General features: G+C 31.6%; 1 protein-coding gene across 1 annotated transcript in view; it reads right to left on the reverse strand.

Annotated features, from left to right (window-relative positions):
* Positions 1-18,436, reverse strand: part of LOC114341705 (insulin-like receptor) — a 523,292-nt gene that overhangs the window by 106,036 nt on the left and 398,820 nt on the right. The gene's annotated exons all lie outside the window — the stretch shown is intronic.

Raw genomic sequence — 18,436 nt, forward strand, 5'->3', positions numbered from 1 at the left:
TAATCGACTGGGTCATGAAGAAAGCAACGAAAAAAAAAACAGGAATTAGATGGAATCCTTTCGGTCAGCTTGAAGATCTAGACTTTGCGGATGATATATGTCTGGTATCCGAAAAAAGACAACATAATATGCAGAAAAAAACAGAAAAGGTGGCAAAAGAAGCAAGAAAAACAGGATTAGAGATTAACACAAGAAAAACCATACTTTCAAAGATAAATACGAAAAGAAAAATGGGGATATTCATTGAAGGAGAAGAAGTAGAAAATCTACAGAAATTTTACTATCTGGGAAGCATAATTTACGCTAGCGGTGGAATAGAAGAAGACATTAATGGAAGGATAACTAAAGCCCAGAATGATAACCCAGATAACCAAAACCAAAATTAGGATATTTAATACAAATGTTAAGAGCATTTTGCTATATGCAGCAGAAACTTGGAAATTAGAGAAAAAGATTATACAAAAGGTTCAAACATTTGTAAATAGATTTGTAAATAGATGCAAATATATTGGCAAAATCGGATAAGTAACAAGGAACTTTGGAGAAAAAGTAATCAAGAGCCGATAGCCAAAACGATAAAAAGACGCAAATAGAAGTTTATTGGACACACATTAAGGAAAAATTAAGATAACCAAACAAGCCCTGGGTTACCAACCAACTGGAAAAAAAGGCAGACCAATGACATCCTGGAAAAGAAATATTAACAGAGAGCTAGAAAACAAAGGGTTAACATGGAAAGAGGTGAAAGCCCTGGCCAGAAACAGATATGAATGGAGGGGGACTGTAGAGGCCCTATGTTCCAAATGGAATCAAGAGGACTAAAGTAAGTAAGCATACTGCGAAAGGAATAAAGTGTTCAAAGAAAGAAAATCTGTGAAATGTACCTCTCGCTATTCAAGGAGCCTCTACGTAATCACCAAATTTGTACTTACTCTCAATGAAATTCCACCCCAAAACATCACAGAGCCTCCATTAAACAATCTCGTCTCTGTTACGTTGTGCTGTGCATACCGCTCACTTGGTCGACAAATACCTCTTAAGGTGTCGACCAGAATTGCTAACGTTATGTGCCTTTCTGTTTTTAAAGGTTTGTTGACTGTTATTTTTTATTGTTAATTTAGTTTTGTTTCAATTAAAACACGTCATGTTAAAGAATAAAACCGTCTATTTTCTTTATTTCTAAAGGGGCTGTCCATTAATCACGTAAGGCTCGAAAGGGGGGGGGGGTCCAAAATCACGAAACATCACAAGGGGGACGGGGTGTAGTAGTAATACATCACGTGTATTTAATTTTTAGTCACACGTGTTCAAAAATCGAAAGCGGCATTTTATTCATAATATTCTACAATACAACAACACATTAATTTTCTTTCCTTCCACCCAAATTTCTATAAATAGTTTTATTAATATTGGATGTTAATGTTAAAAGCCACATGGGATGCCTACTCTGCATGGTAAATAATCTTAAATTCTTAAGATAAGAAGAGACACTTGCGAAGTGTTTTGTTTCTTACCATGTGTTTCCACTTCCACTAGGAATACTGACCCTGTCGTCGTCCCCCATTTTATTTATGAGGTTTTAGCAGTGACTGGGTTTTAGTCTACACATGATGTATTATACCTATTATCTGATGAATTGGTGGTCTTGTCAGTTATTCTGTTGTTTTGGCACTGAATACATGGGTAAACAGGATTGCTAGGTCAGTTTTAATTTTGTATAATAAAATTAGATGATACTTATAGAAGTTTTATTCTTTATAATATGATGTGTGTTCGTTGGAGAATTATAGTAACGAAACTACTGAAGCAAATGCACAAGTTTTGTTTAGATGTTAACAGCTCAGAGTACAAAACGATACTAAATTCCAAATTAATAAATACAAAATTTCTTAAAACCTCTCACACTCCTGGCACATATCATTGAAACCTCGAAATCATCAGCGTGGGTGTTTCTTATCTCCGCTCTGGTCTAGATATGGGAATAAAAAGGCACACAGTGCTGCAGTGGCGTGCTCGCCATAACATAGATACGTGTATTTTATAAATACCTAAAAATAGATTTTTTGTAGATACTAAAAAATACACGTGATATGGGGGGGGGGTTATCCTTAAACCTCACCATGTATCGCCAAGGGGGTGGGTGGGTCCAAAGATATCAATGACATTTCAACAATATTTTATTCCACCCGGTACAAGTTCAAAAAAGAAGTTTGAGTAAACATTTCCCAACTGTGTAAATACCAAAGAAAAAATCTAAAATAATAAAAAAATTAGCGGAATCCCTTAATCTGTTCACGAAAAAATGAACTATGAAAATGAGCATACTTTTAGGTGATGCATAACTTTTGAAACTGTGTGTATATTCAATTTATTTACATTGTTAAGCTTCTTCTACCACTTAAGGTATGGAAATTGTAGATACTAAGAATAAAAATAAATGCTTTACTAATAAAATCATTTATGTATTGGGTATTTATAGTGTGTTATTGTATTGGGTATTATTTATTTATGTATTATTATTTCGAATCTCATTTGTAGCATCCTTTAGTTTGAAGTAGATCCCTTCCTACAGATATGTTTATTTTTATACCATTATATAATCACTCTCTAAGTATCTCTACATAATATTATGTATATAAATAATAAACATATCGTTGTTACGGTCATTACATGATATTTAACAAAATGCAAATAAAAACACAGCCATTTGAGAAAATATAGAAGATATTCTTATAAAAAAGAGGGTCGAGAATGTTGATGTTGACACGATTTTTTTTACATTCATATAAAAACAATTAATTTGTTTTATTTTGGTAGCACTAGGTGTGGAAAAATAAAAAGCGTGATTTAGTAGCGAAATGTTTAATAATTGACTAGCATTGAGAGAGTTAGAGCGAGGCCCCATTAGTGCGTTGCGTTGATACGTCGCAACGGAACAACGCATCGGGACGAGCCCCATTAGTGCGTTGCGTAGGGATGGCGGTTTTTGACAAAACACCGGTTTTCGGTTATACCGGTTTTTTTGCCTACGGTTTAACCTGGCGGTTATAGCTTATAACCGACCAAAAAACCGGTTTTTGCAAAAACCGGTTTTCGGTTTTTTTAATGCAATAGGTTACAATGTTACATTTACAATGCAAGTTAGTTTGCGATACTAAACTCGACTCGATACTCGATATCAATATGATCAAAATTAGTACTATCGAAAGAACATGAATATCAATATAAATAAAACACAATTTTTAATAAAACCATTTTATTCTATTAATTATTATATTTATTTATTATTTTATTATTATTATATATTTATTGATTATTATTAAATATAATATAGCGTAAGATTAAGATATACATATTGCAATAATATACAATTTAACCCAAGCATTTCAACAAAAATTTCCCAGACTCTTTCAAATGGGATTTAAAAACATAATATCAACATAAATATTTTACTTAAAAATAAATTGGATAATGCAATTTATCTTTTATTTTTACTCCCATCAAAAAAAATTATCATGTATATCTTTTAACACGTTTGTAAGTATATTTGTATAATAGGTACATTTTAACTCATATACTTCCTGTATGGGTGTATCGTTTTGAAAACGTAGGGAAATCCTTGGAGATTCGTATTCGTAATCGGTAATTCGATATTCATAGTCAGAACATTATTTTTGGTAATCAGAAAAAGTTATTCACCCACTTTCAATGTCAAGAGTCAAGTGTGAAAAATAGATGATGTTTGCGTCTACTTCAACCAGATCACTTCTTATGTAAATATTATGATTACAAATACCTTTTCAACGAAATATTATAATAAAACTTAATTGTTTCTGGCTGATGTGAGTTTGCACTTTCAGTTTGCTTCTGTATTTATAAAGTAAAATTTGAATTATGGTTTTGTTTGGAGTAATTACTTGAGAGTTACTTACTCAACAGAGAAAGATGGAAAGAGCTGAGGGAGACCTATGTCCAGCAGTGGACGCGTACGGGTTGATGATGATGAATTACTTGAGAATAATAATTATGATTGGGATCCAAAATAATACCTAACCTAATCCTAATCACCGTAAAAACCTAATAACCGGTTTTTACTTTAAAAAGAAAAAACCGGTTATAACCGGGACAAAAAACAACCAATAAAACCGGTTATTGCGAAGTAAAAAAACCGGTTTTAGGTTAAAACCGGTAGGTTTTGCCCATCCCTAATACAATAATGGACGATATAAAAACACAGCAGCTAAGATGGTTTGGCCGCGTACAACGTATGGAAGACGACAGATTACCCAAACAAGTGCTACGATGGGCACCATAAGGACGGCGGAAAAGAGGAAGACCTAGGAAGACATCTTTTAAAAATATGCATTCTTAATCGGTCAAAATGTTTAAGGTCATTACTTATGCTAAAGTAAAGAAAGTCTCTATAGGGATTACTAAAGATTTTATTGTTTGTGGAAATGGCGTACGTTTTATTTTTACTTTTTCCTAAAAAATTCGAAAGGGTCCTATTATTTTGTACTTAATTTTGATGCTGTTAACTTCTTTCGGAGCTTATTTTTTAGGTATTTCTGAGTACTTTGACAAATGTAGGTATATTAAGTACATTTTACATATTTTATACAGTGAGCACGTAAAGGTTGGAATAAATTCATTTTCTCGAGAACGGACGACTTTAGAAAAAAATCCCGAAACAGGTCAGTTTTTACTTTTAAATTGCGACTTTTTGTCATATATATCGTACTAGTGACTTCACCCATCTGGGCATGATGACGTCATCTACGATTTTTTTAAATGAGAAAAGGGGTCGTGTGATAGCTCATTTGAAAGGTAATTCAATTCTCTATTCAGTAATATAAACATTAACATAATTACTTATACAGGGTGACCAATCAAAATATTTTTAATTAAATTTATTGACATAAAAAGAAGAATGTGTGTAATTTATTTAACTCAAAATACATTTTACTCCTATCAGAAAACATGAAATTTGACAAATAAATATTGTCTTTTTCTTAAATTCAGTATTAAAGCAGCCACCCACATTCCTCTTGCCAGTTTGAACATTTAATTTAAGCGAAAAGCAATGATTATTTTTCAAACAAACATTTTTTTATGTTTTCTGAGAGTAGTACAATGTATTTTTGATTAAATAAATTACTTGCATTCTTCTTCTACTGTCAGTAAAGGACCAGACAACACTCCTTATGGAAAAGTGGTCCCGGTCAAATTTGATGAAAGTTTGGTCAATGATACTTCTTGATGTGTAGATTAAAAAAGTCCATGGCACCTGGGTCTGAATAACTACTATTCTCGAGTTACAGCCTTCTGAAGTTATTGGATTCGAGTGCTCGGTTTACGTTAAGTGCACTAATTTACGGTCAAGTGAACGAAAATATGTATTATTAGAAGAAGAGAAACTCATGTTCTTCATACATACTTGCGTGTTGTATATGAATTCGAGGTCAAAAATAGTTGGATCGTATTTTACTCTTCAGAAAACCTCCGAAAAGTCTTCAGAAAACTAAAGAAGTGCGGTATAGAAGGTGCTGCTGGATCGATATAAGCATTATCATGTTTTCATGAATGCTTCTCAGTTATGGAATACCAGCAAAACTACAGTTCCGCCTTATCTTTAGAAAACTACTGAACAGTGGCTGGATCTAGGGGGGATGGGGTAATTCCACTCGTAACATGTTCCAGAATAATTAAAGAAAAAATTGTTGAAACATAAAAAAATACATTAATTGACATGAAACTTGTGCCGCATATCAGATATAAGACAGGTAGAGAACATGGACTTGATTTCAATACAAAAAAAAACAAAGTAAAGGATAGTTTGTAAATGCTAAATATTAATTACAATTGTCTATGGAAAAATCGGGCTTAAATCATCTTCGACTATTCGTATGTTAACATTTTGCTGATTTCGGTTAGATGCATCATACGTCGTGTTAACTAACGACCTATCAGGATACTTAACATTGGGTTGATGTCTTTCAAAGCCTAAAAACCATAACACACTGGTGATATGAGCACAGTTCTCGCACCAGATTGACACGTACAGTAGTACCCGTTAATCGGTTCTTCTACAGGATCATCTTCATCATTACCTTCATCAACCGTATAGGAAATGAATACTTGGTGTTAGTTCGAATAGAAAATATTCGAACTCTTATGAATCCCGGTTCATCCATATTTTCATCAATTTGAAACTCTTCGTCATTTTTCTTATTATTTTATCTTGTATGTAAGATGGTGCCAGTTTACTTTGATATATCCCAATCGTAAGGTCTTTTGGGTAGTCTAAGTCGAAAACAGGAAAGTTAGCAAAATCATGATTATGAAGCCTTCTCCATTGACCATTTCTTCTATATGATTATACCTAAGTATGAATATTATAGTAGTTATAAAAATAATCCTACAAAATTATTCTCCATAATATTTTGTATTAAAAAGCTCATCATCATTGGCTGTAGAACCCCTGGTGGACCTCGGTCTGTTCGAGAATCAGCTTCCATTCCATTCTATCCTCCGCCTTGGTTTTGCAATTTCGTACTCGTTAACACCCGTAACTCATCTTCTCTGGTCCTTAAATCGTACTCTGGGCCATGGGCGCCCATACCCATGGGCAGGGGGGGCCGTGACCCCCCTGGCTTTTCGGGTGCTTTGAATTATATATGGTTATTCAAAGTATACAAAATATAATGTGCAACACCTTCACGTTTGCCACCCCCTAAAAATATTTATATGGGCGCCCGTGCTCTGGGCTTAAGTCTTTTCGTCACACTATCCGCTGTTTGGTTATAAATGTGTTTTGATGGCTCCATTTCGTTTATTTTCGTTAAATAAAGTTATTCCATTAATTCTGGAACATGTTACCGGTGGAATTACCCCTATCCCCCCTAGATCCACCACTGTTCAGTAGTTTTCTAAAGATAAAGCCGAACTGCAGTTTTGCTGGTATTGCATAACTGAGAAGCATTCATGAAAACATGATAATGCTTATATCGATCTAGCAGCACATTTTATACCGCACTTCTTTAGTTTTTTGAAGACTTTTCGGAGGTTTTCTGAAGAGTAAAATACGATCCAACTATTTTTGACCACAAATTCATATACAACACGCAAGTATGTATGAAGAACATGAGTTTCTCTTCTTCTAATAATAAATATTTTCGTTCACTTGACCGTAAATTAGTGCACTTAACGTAAACCTAGCGCCCGAATCCAATAACTTCAGAAGGCTGTAACTCGAGAATAGTAGTTATTCAGACCCAGGCGCCATGGATTTTTTAATCTACACATCAAGAAGTATCATTGACCAAACTTTCATCAAATTTGACCGGGACCACTTTTCCATAAGGAGTGTTGCCTGGTCTTTTAATCCAAAAAAATTTTTTTGGACACCCTGTATAAATAATTATGTTAATGGTTATATTACTGAATAGAGAATTGAATTACCTTTCAAATGAGCTATCACACGACCCCTATTCGTATTTAAAAAATCATCGATGACGTCATCATGCCCAGATGGATGACGTCACTAGTATGATATATATGCCAAAAAGTTGTAATTTAAAAATAAAAATCGACCTGTTTCGGGATTTTTTCCCAAGATCGTCCCTTCTTGAGAAAATGAATTTATTCCAACCTTTACGTGCTCACTGTATATTGGTTTCCCTGTTATTTGAGCTTGAATACCTACTGAGATTTGAGTACTCGCTTACATAAAAAAATATACATTTAATTGCCTATAATATGTAACTCACTTTGAATTATTAATATTAAAAGGTTTTTCAAGTAAGGAGTTTATTCAATGTTTTGTTAGCTTCAATTTTCGTAATGATTACTTTTTCGTAAAAATCTTACAGTTTTTGAGTGATTTACGAAAAATCGCTTTAAAACAGGCATTTTTTTACGAAAAATTAAAATCTTTGATCTTTAATAACTCAAAAAGTATTGATTTATTTTAATAACTTTATATAACAAATTTTGCTTATAATTTGCCTTTCGATCGATTTGTGAAGTTATTTTTAATAAAATAATTTTCACCCCCGAGAAGGGGTGGTATCCACTCTCAGGGTAAAAGCGCAAGGTGGCACCATGTCACCTTTATTTCTTGAGGTATCCTGTAACCACTCACCAATTTTCGTGAAAATTGATGAAGGTTCACCGAAATTGAAGGTAATAGTTGATTTTTACCTTCAGTGACTGCACTATACAAAAGAAATTACAATTTAATGATTTAAATGCGCGTATTTTGGATGCTCATAAATTATTAAACGATATGTAGTCGCCAAATAATGAATTTAAATCATTTTAAGTAGTCTCTTAAGCCGGGAAGATGGGGTGGTTTTCTTGCGAAGGGGTTGTAGTTCAATAATCGAAATGCGCGTGATTTAAAAGTTTATTGTTAGAATATATAAGCTATACGAATTATATACGCGATACCATGCATTTTTATTTTTCTCAGCATCTTTCTCTTAAGTTAAATAAATTAAAGGGTTGTTTGGGGGTGAAGGGGATGAGCTCAAAAATCGAAACTATGTCACTTCGAGAGCTCATAAATAGCTCGTAATTCTGCCGCAAATAAGTAGTGGGGGGGGGGGAGTGACTCAGGCCCGCCCACTAAAATATTAAATTCCTGCCCAGGGTAACGAGCTCAAAATTTTTAATTTGCGGAATATGAGAGCTCATAAATAGCTCATAAATCAGCGCTATTTGTTTTTTAATTTTTGCAAGTGGGGGTGGGGCAGCTCAACACGGGTTTTCGCAATTATATTAACAATAAATGAGTGTATAAAACTTTGTAATACGCCATTTTAAAGCTTTTTCCATTCTCTCGAAGTTGTCTGTAGTAAGAAAACCGTAAGTGTTACTGTTTTCCATTAATTGGAAAAAAAAAAGAAAAAAAGGCGGTTTTTTGACACTAAATTGTTTATAAATAAAAATGGCCGCCAGATCCTACGAGGGAAATAGTTACAAGTTGTTCTTATAGGTATTACCTGTCGAAAAAACGCTTCAGTGGACACGCGCCAACTCGTAACTTTTAATGACAAAAATTTTCAAATCAAAATGTACACCGGCCAATTCGTAACTTTTCTATTACCTGACCGGCCAACTCGAAAGATTAAATCTAATACCTTAAATCTAAACCGAATGTTTCTTGGTTTGTTTAAAAACATTATATTTGTATTATATGTACCTATAAAAAATAGCAAAAATTGAAATATCTTAATAAAATAATTGAAACAATATTATAGTGTTTCATTAACACGTGTTATAAGTATTATTTCTATCAAGTATAGCTCTACACGAGCTTGGTTTTTATCAAGAAGTAAAGATTCAAGTCTAAAAGATTATACCTTTATTTAGTTACGAATTCACCGGTAGTTGATCGGTTACCGAAAAATTACCTGAGGGTCAGAGTTACCAATTGACATGTAATTAGGATGGGGGATTAAAATAGTTACGAATTCACCGGGACCCGCTTCGGACCCCTGGCTGTTGAAGTGTCACGAAGAGGGTATATTTTTGTCTTATTACCCTGGCCTAAATTAGCTGCCTCCCATTAAATATCTAGGATACTTTGATATTTTTTATGACAGTGACATGATGTAATATATAAGTAATAATAATTGTAATAATTAAGTTATTCTTGCAAAAATATGTACGAAAGGAAGTAATAATTATTATCGTTAGGTAATCTGTGAAGCTTAGCTAGTCATTAGACATAGTAATAATTAATGCTTGTAATAAAAAATAACGGTAAACCGCTTTATTGATATACTCGTAATATGATTCGCGTTCAAGTTCACGATCTATGGGTTATGAAATTATTCAAGAAGAAACAAAGAGGGAACTATATTGAGTTGTGTTGTGTACTACTAGCACAATACTATAAAAATATTTTGTAGCAGTTTCTGTAGTTGATTTTGTTTTGTTTATTTATAACCTGCTTTGGCTTTTCAGTATTTGATTCGATAGCATTGTATTAGGTATATATTATTAATTAATATAATTAAATACTTGGACGGCATCCCAAAAATTGTTCCTTTAAACAGATAGGTCCCAACAGTTCCTCCAGCCAAGATCTTCAGGTTTACTATCAGAATGTGCGAGGCTTGAATTCTAAGGTATTTGATTTTTACTCTAGTGTTAGTGAATGTGAATTTGATATCATTGCTTTAACGGAAACTTGGCTCAACTCCGATGTTATTAGTTCGGAATTGTTTAACGATGCCTATGAGGTCTTCAGGAAAGATCGAAAGTTCGATGTAGTTAATAAATCAACTGGTGAAGGTGTACTGTTGGCACTTAAGTCAAACTTCGAGTGTGTTGTTGATGTTTCAACGTTTGATTTTCATTTTCCACTAGTTGATTTGTTAATTGTAAAATGTCGCAAGTTTTATGTTGCAGTATTACATATTCCAGACAAATTAAAGCTAAATGTTTTTGAATATTTTTTTTGAAATGTTAGAGCAACTTTAATTATTTAATGAAACTGTTATTCTCCTGGGTGACTTTTAGGCAAGCCGCACATCAAAGAAACATGAAACGTAAATCACGTTTCATGAAAATAAAACACTGCTAAACAAATAGACGTCCGGCCATTTATGAAACTCTCCGAAAATAAAAATGTTTTATGAGCATGAATCACACTCGTTTCATTGGTAGGCGGACTTCAAGATTTGTTTACCTGTTTTATTTTCATGAAACGTGTTTTACGTTTCATGTTTCTTTGGTGTGCGGCTTGCCTAACATTCCAAAGTATATCGATCAAAATAGGTCTGATGTGAAGACATCGGCAGTGTTAGACTTCATGTGTTTGTTTAATTTAGATCAGTATAATCAGGTGGGAAATAATTTAGATCGATTGTTAGACTTAGTTATATCATCAGATCTGTGTCATGTAAGTCGTGATAATACACCACTTGTTCAAGAAGATTTACATCATCCAGCATTAATGATAAATATTAATGATTTTCAGAAAAAGGAAACCAGTTTTGTGTCTCATTCTAAATCTAAAAAATATAATTTTAAAAAAGCAAATTTTCCTTTACTGTACTCAGAATTTCTTAATTGCAACTGGAATTTTTTAGACATGTCTGATGATGTAAATACAGTACTAGAATTATTTTATGCTAAGATATATGAATTATTTGATATGTGTGTACCAATATACAGAAATTATAAACGTCAATATCCTATATGGTATAATGCGGAAATAATTAGAATGATAATGTTGAAATCAAAAAATATCAAAAATTATAAGAAAACAGGGAATATACTTTATATGCATGAATTTAAAAGGTTGCGAAAAATAATAAAACATATATATATATATATATATATATATATATATATATATATATATATATATAATATTTATCCCTTCTACCCTGAGGTGTAGGGATAACAAATGATTAAAACTGAATATAACGTTTATCTTGAAAAAATTCAGAATAGTATTTCTAACGAATCTAATAATTTCTGGGCATATTTATGTTCACGCAAAGAATAAAACTTCTAGAATCCCAGGTGAAATGTGTTACAACGGCGATACATTTAATAATCCTCACGATATAATCCATGCTTTTAAGATGTTTTTTGAAAAAGTTTATATGCCTGTCGAAAACAATGCATTTGATAATCAAGAATGTAGAGATATCTATTTACCCACTATTAATTTTAGCGAATTTCAAAAAAAGAAATTTTGGTAGCATTTCAAAAAATTAAAAATAAAACGACGTCCGGACCGGATAATATTCCAGCATTTTTAATCAAAGATTGTTCTCGGGTATTTGTAAAGCCACTTCAAAAAATGTTTAACTTATCAATAAAAACTGGAACTTATCCCGAACTGTGGAAAAATGCAAAAGTATGCCCTGTATTCAAAAACGGAACGAAATCTGATGTATCCAATTACAGACCGGTATCTTTGTTATCCAATTTTTCAAAGGTTTTCGAAGTAACTGTATATAATCGTATATACCCTTCTGTTAGGGGATGGATATCACCTTATCAACATGGCTTTATAGATAAACGCTCTACTGTATCAAACTTAGCTGTATTAACTCAATATATTTCAGATGTTTTGGATGTACAAGGTCAAGTAGATGTTATATATACTGATTTTTCTAAGGCGTTTGACAAGGTTGATCACAAATACCTTCTCTTTAAATTATCAAATTTAGGATTTTCTGGAAACACTTTGAAGTTACTTGAAAGCTATTTAATAGGTAGGAGCCAATTTGTATCAAATAATGGTTTCACATCAGAATTAATCTTTACTACATCCGGCGTTCCACAGGGATCAAATTTAGGTCCATTGTTGTTCCTATTATATATCAACGATTTATTTTTAGATATCAATAACAGAAAATTATGTTTTGCGGATGATCTTAAAATATACTGTGAAATTAAAACAATTGCTAACTGTATAGATTTGCAGAACGATCTAAATTATATAGATACTTGGTGTATAAAAAACAAACTTTTTCTTAATGTCAATAAATGTAAAGTAGTGAGATATTCTAGAAAGGAAAATAAGGTTGATTTTAATTATGTAATTCAGGGGTCAGAACTGGAAAAATGTAATAGCATTAAAGATTTAGGAGTTATATTTGATTCAAAATTAACCTTTAATTACCATATTGAGCAGAAAGTATCTGATGCTATGAGAATGTACGGTTTTATCATCAGAAACTGTAGAAATTTTAGCGATATAAGACCGATTAAACTGCTGTATCTATCGTTAGTGCGAACAAAACTAGAATATTGTAGCTTAATTTGGTATCCAATTTATAAATGTTTAGCATTTAAGGTTGATGGAGTATATCCTGCCCATGGTTATGATTACGATTTGTTATGTGACAGGTTTGATATTGTAAGTTTAGAGTTAAGAAGAGTTATATTTTCGGTTTCATTTTTATTTAAGTTATTACACAACTGTATTGACTGCAGCGATATATTAGACCAAATTAGATTTAATGTGCCACGAATAACTTCCAGGTCAACTATCGTGTTGACTTGTCCACGCGCGAGAACAAACATGTTACTAAAGTCACCGATTAATGTTATGTGCGATAACTATAACAAAATATGCAACCATTGTGATATTTTTTCATGCTCAATTAATCATCTAGTTGATACTGCATTGGTTTATGGAATACCTTAAATTGTTAAGTTTTTCTTATTTATTTTTTTTATTTCTTATTTACATAGTTATTTGTTTAGTTAAATTGTTCTCACTCTTTATTTTGAACATACTGATTGTATACTAACTAAAAAAAATGTATTTCAATTTTTTACCCTAGAAATGGGAAACTGTTGGGTAATAAAGCTATTATTTATTTATTTATTTATAGTATCCAAAAAACCCATTTGCAACCTTGCTGGTCAAGTGTCTTGAAATTTTTTTTTCTCTGGATTAATAGCGCTTATCTTTTTGCTACATTTGTTAAGACTTATATTAATTATACTGAACTAGTATCGCAAAGATAATAATATAAAGTTATATATTTTTTAAAGGAAAACCCTATATTTTAATTTAAGTTTAGAATCTACAAGAAAAAACAATACAACTTCGTTAAACATTCCCTATACCTAACTTTATTATTTTTAAATGTACATATTTGCGTTTTACCACAAATGCAGTGTCCTTGAATTTAATTAATTACACCTTATTACAAAATTTTCTATCAATATGTTTTTGCCTGTTCACTTATAATTATTGTTTCTATGAATTGGAATAATTACAACATGAAATTATTGTACAGGGTGTTTGTAATTTGGAGTTCCAATATAGTACAATATTTTGTATAAATATTACGTTTCATATCATAACTCGAATGAACACTTGTATTTCACTTTTATTTTAAAATTAACTAAAATACTGTTTCTCTTTTTGACAGTTTATAAATTACTTACGTTTTTGTACACCTTTATTTTTGAAATTGAGTGATGCTGTAATTTTGTTTAGAATTTGTCCCTCTATCAATTTGTGGAGTTAAGTTATTTTTAATAAAATAATTTTCACCACCGAGAAGGGGTGCTCAGGGTAAAAGCGCAAGGCGGCACCATGTTACTTTTGTTTCTTGAGGTATCCTCTAACCACTCACCAATTTTTTGTGAAAATCGATGGAGGCTCGCCGAAATTGAAGGTAATAGTTGATTTTTATCTTCAGTGACTGCACTATATACAAAAGAAATTGCAATTCAATGATCTAAATGAGCGTATTTTGCGAGCTCATAAATAATTATGTATTAAACGATATGTAGTCGCCAAATAATTAATTTAATTCATTTAAAGTACAATTATCTCTTAAGCCGGGAAATTTGGGTGGTGTTCTTGCGAAGAGGTTGTAGCTCAATAACCGAAATGCGCGTGATTTAAGAGTTTATTCTTAGAGTGTATACGTTATACGAATTATATCCGCGATATGATATATTTTAATTTTTCTCAGCATTTTTCTCTTAAGTTGAATCAATTGAAGGGTTGTTTGGTGGTGAAGGGGATGAGGGATGAGCTCAAAAATCGAAACTATATCACTTCGAAAGCTCATAAATATCAGTGTCCGTGCTGTACAACCCGAACGTATTCAGAGTAAGTTCGGGATTAGTTTCCAATACGCAGGCGTCAATGTAAACTTTTACTGGACATGTTCAGAATTTTTTGCTTCGCGAACAATTTTCGGATTCGTAATGTAATGACGGGTTGCATACATTAAGGTTAGAGAAGGAAGCCTTTTCTTGTCCCTTTCTTATTTCGAAGTCTGTCAACAAAAACACTGAAGGTAAAAATCAACGACTACCTTAAATTTTCGGTGAAAAAAAGGTGACATGGTGCCACCTTGCGCCTTTACCCCGAGGGTGGATACCGCCCCTTCTCGGGGGTGAAAATTATTTTATAACAAATAATTGCACAAATCAATAAAAGGACAAATTATAAGCAACATTTGTTATATAAAGATATTAAAATAAGTCAATACTTTTTAATTTATTAAAGATCAAACATTTTAATTATTCGTGAAAAAAATGCATTTTTTTAAGCAGTTTTTCGTAAATCGCTGAAAAACTAAGTTTTTACAAAAAAGTTAATAGTAGTTTAATTCGTATAACTTATATTCTAAGAATAAACTCTTAAATCACGCGCATTACGATTATTGAGCTACAACCCCTCCGCAAGAAAACCATCCCATAATCTCGGCTTAAGAGAGAGTTCTACTTAAAATAATTTAAATTAATTATTTGGCGACTACATATCGTTTAATAATTTATGAGCTTGCAAAATATACGCATCTCAATTATTGAATTGCAATTTTCTTTGTGTAGTCACTGAAGGTAAAAAATCAACTATGACCTTCGATTTCGGTAAACCTCCATTCATTTTCACGAAAATTGGTGAGCGGATAGAGGATACCTCAAGAAACAAAATTAACAATAACAACTTGCGGTTTTAGCCTGGGGTATACGTCACCCCTTCTCGGGGGTGAAAATTACTATATCAAAACTAACCACACAAATCGAGAGAGGGACAAATTCTAAGCAAAATTTGTTATATAATGTTATTAAAATAAATCAATACTTTTTGAGTTATTAAAGATCAAAAAATATTTTAATTGTTGTGAAAGAAAATGCATGATTTAAAGCGATTTTTCATAAAAACTCAAAAACTGTAAGTTTTTACAAAAAAGTTTTTATCGCTAAAATTGAAGCTAATAAAAAATGTAATAAATTGTTTACTTGAAAAACCCTTTATGTTAATTTAAAGTAAGTTATAGGTAATTAAATGTATATTTTTTTCTGCGACTATTCAAATCTAAGGATGCAAGCTTAAATAACGGGAAAGAGATGCATTTTGTAAAACTTACTAAATACTTGTCAAAGTAAAAAATGCTTGTTTACTCCCATTGGAGTACGAAGGGAACCATTCTCGTTGGAACTTTACCGCGCTGAGCAGATGGGACGTGAATTATAAATTGTAAAATTCCCTCATCTTCCTTAGTCTCAGCATCCGTTATGGCTTGCAAATTGTAGAAGCCTCGGAGGTGTTACCAGAGAAGGTTCCCATTGTTTTCAGTCTGGTAGGATGTAGAATGACATTTTTGGATGTTGTTTTATGTGCTATTAGATTTTTTTTTACTTGTCAAAGTATTTAGAAATACCTATCAAATGAGCTTCAGAAAAAGTTGATAGCATCAAAATTTATACTCCAAAAATTTTTCCAAAAAAATATTATTTTTTTTGAATAACTGTTAATTTTTATGATATCAGGCACATCCAACTATTTGAAAGGTCAAGAGTTATAAAACTATATTACATTTAATCTTTCGAATACTTTATTTTTTTAGGATAATAGGTTATTATTTTAAATGATTTAAAAAAATCAAAATTTTTCAAATTTTCGTCAATTATTATTTGCTTTTGATAATAACTCCAACAATACTCAATACACGTAAAAAATAATAGATAACGAAATTTTAGTTTTTTTTTTATTAGCACAGATTTTACTTGTCTTTTGATTTCTGTATGAATCAAATAACAAAGATAGAAACGTTTAAGCCTAAATTTTACTACGAGAACAATGTAACTGGAGCCCTTTAATATATTATCCTAAAAAAATAAAGTATTTGAAAGATTAAATGTAATACAGTTTTATAGCTCTTGAAATTACCTTTCAAATAGTTGGATGTGCCTGATATCATAAAAATTATCAAAGTTATTAAAAAAAAAATAATTTTTTTGGAAAACTTTTTGGAGTATAAATTTCGATGCTATCAACTTTTTCTGGAGCTCATTTGATAGGTATTTCTAAGTACTTTGACAAGTATTTAGTAAGTGTTATAAAATGCATCTCTTTCCCGTTATTTAAGCTTGAATCCTTAGATTTGAATAGTCGCAGAAAAAAATATACATTTAATTACCTATAACTTACTTTAAATTAACATTACAGGGTTTTTCAAGTAAGCCATTTATTATATTTTTTATTAGATTCAATTTTAGTGATGAAAACTTTTTTGTAAAACAGTTTTTAAGTTATTTATGAAAAATCGCTTTAAATCATGCATTTTCTTTCACAAATATTAAAATATTTGATTTTTAATAACTCAAAAAGTATTGATTTATTTTATTAACATTATATAACAAATTTTGCTTATAATTTGTCCCTCTCTCGATTTGTGGGGTTATTTTTAATAAAGTAATTTTCCCCCCGAGAAGGGGTGATATATACATAAGGTTAAAACTGCAAGTTGTTATTGTTTATTTTGTTTCTTGAGGTATCCTCTATCCGCTCACCAATTTTCGTGAAAATGAATGGAGGTTTACCGAAATCAAAGGTCATAGTTGATTTTTACCTTCAGTGACTGCACTATAGAAAGAAAATTGCAATTCAATAATTGAGATGCGTATATTTTGCGAGCTCATAAATTATTAAACGATATGTAGTCGCCAAATAATTAATTTAAATCATTTTAAGTAAAACTCTTAAGCCGGGAATATGGGTGGTTTTCTTGCGAAGGGGTTGTAGCTCAATAATCGAAATGCGCGTGATTTAAGAGTTTATTCTTAGAATATAAGCCATACGAATTAAACTACTATTAACTTTTTTGTAAAAACTTACAGTTTTTCAGTGATTTACGAAAAACCGCTTTAAAAAATGCATTTTTTTCACGAATAATTAAAATCTTTAATCTTTAATAACTTAAAAAGTATTGACTTATTTTAATAACTTTATATAACAAATGTTGCTTATAATTTGTCCATTTATTGATTTGTGCAGTTATTTTTTATAAAATAATTTTTACCCCCGAGAAGGGGCGGTATCCACCCTCAGGGTAAAGGCGCAAGGTTAAGGTGGCACCATGTCACCTTTGTTTCTTGAGGTATCCTCTAGCCACTGACCAATTTTCATGAAAATTGATGAAGGTTCACAGAAATTGAAGGTAATCGTTGATTTTTACCTTCAGTGACTGCACTATACAAAATAAATTGCAATTTACTGATCTAAATGCGCGTAATTTGAGCGTAATTAATAAATGATAACTATATCATTTTAAGAGCTCATAAATCGCTCGTAATTCTGCCGCAAAAATCGATTCAATATCAAAAATCGATTCAATGTTTAAGTAGCGGAGGGGTGGGGGGCGACTTTTAAATTCCTGCTCAGTGGAACGAGTTGAAAATTTTTAATTTGCGGAATATGAAAGCTCATAAAGAGCTCATAAATCAGCGCTATTTGTTTTTTAATTTTTACAAGTGGGGGGGGGGGGCAGCTCAACACGGGTCACTTTTTGACTATTAACAATTTGACATCTATTAAATTGGTATTTCTCATAGCTTACTTTTAGGTTTGTCTATTAAACTAAGCAGAAAATGAGGATTTATTAATGAAAAACATGACTAGTTGTTAACGTACCTAACTTTTATATTA

The sequence above is a fragment of the Diabrotica virgifera genome, chromosome 10 (assembly GCF_917563875.1).
Source record: "Diabrotica virgifera virgifera chromosome 10, PGI_DIABVI_V3a".
Classification (NCBI taxonomy): domain Eukaryota; kingdom Metazoa; phylum Arthropoda; class Insecta; order Coleoptera; family Chrysomelidae; genus Diabrotica; species Diabrotica virgifera.